The sequence below is a fragment of the Cyprinodon variegatus genome, unplaced genomic scaffold (genome assembly GCF_000732505.1).
Source record: "Cyprinodon variegatus isolate N-32 unplaced genomic scaffold, C_variegatus-1.0 Scaffold1458, whole genome shotgun sequence".
Lineage (NCBI taxonomy): Eukaryota > Metazoa > Chordata > Actinopteri > Cyprinodontiformes > Cyprinodontidae > Cyprinodon > Cyprinodon variegatus.
The window spans coordinates 173694-175189 of NW_015151911.1; positions in this window are offsets into that span (position 1 = coordinate 173694).

Sequence of the window (1496 nt, forward strand, 5' to 3'; positions counted from 1 at the left end):
CTCCTCCCCCTGGTGTGGAACAGCTTTCACTGCTGGAGGCTGTTTAGTGCCTCAAACCTTCCAAAGAAGTTGTTCACTTCATTTAGGAAGTCAGTGTTTGCTGCATCTACCGGGGGGGAGGGTGTGTTGTAGTCTGCGATCATCCAAATGCCTTTCCACATTCTCCTGGTGTTGCTGTCATTGTCGAATAGATCCTGGATCTTCTGGCTGTGATTCTTCTCTGATCTGATGGAACGGTTTAGTTTGGCACGTGCTGTTCTCAGAGCCTCTTTATCACCAGACCTGAAAGCTGAGTTTGGTGCTTTTAGCGATTTCTGAACCTCTCCATTTATCCAGGGTGGTTGGTTGGCTCGGGTGGTGATGTTCTTTTTGATGCTGATGTCATCAATGAATTTGTTGATGTAGGCTGACACGGTTTTGGCATACTCACCAATATTCAATAAGTTGTCATATGTTGCTGCAGCCTTGAAGATGTTCCAGTCAGAGCATTCAAAACAGTCTTGGAGCGAACCCTGGCCTTATCAGTTGTAACAAAATTCAAAGACAGTATTTTCCCATAACAGAGAGAAATGAATTTCTTTTTAGTGAGTACATCTTCATTAAATTTAAGAAGAAAGCTTTCAATAGAGTTCAAAACAGGCTGGTTGACTGTGAATTTAAGAGAATTTACAAAATGTCTCACTTGTAAAAACCCAAAAAAGTGTTTTTGTGGTATATTGTACTTAGTTTGAATTTGTTTAAAGGACATAAAACTACCCTTTTCAAATAAATTACAAACAAGTCTTATTTTTTTAGAATGCCAATCATCAAATACACTAATGCCCATACCTGGAGGGAAAGCCTGGTTCCTCATTAGAGGTTGCAATGCACTAGAAAAACCTCTTCTTCCAATGTGGGCAGCAATATTACGCCAAACCTTGAGTGTACACATCAAAATTGAGTTATTTCTCACACCCAGTGGAAGTTCAGCTAACTCAATAGATAACAGAACAAGAAGAGAAAGAGGGTCACTGCACCAAGGATCTACAGGTGGCTCACCTAGATGTAAAAAAGAATGTAACCGTCCTGAAATTATCTGTACATGGCGAGCCCAGTAATAATAAAGGTTAGGAAGAGCCTGACCCCCTTCATCTAAAGGTAATTGAAAAATCCCTAATTTTATTCAAGACTTCTTTCCATGCCATATAAATTTAGAGAAACATCCCTCAATCTCTGAAAATGTTTTTTTTTGGTGATTCTAAGAGGCAGCATTAGCATAGGATATGATATTCTAGTGTCGTGGAAACTGTTCTCCCTACGACTTAAAATTAAAGCTAAGTCTTATAAAAATTCAAAGTTCTCAAAAAGCTGTAGAAAAGTCTTCAGACACTGATCAAAAATTAGGCAGAGGCAACTGAGTCCAGGTCCGGAGAATTTTATTTACAGAACACACATGAGCTGTTCACCGGTGAGCAACAACAACTGACTTACATGCAGGAAAGGGCCCTCTTTTATTC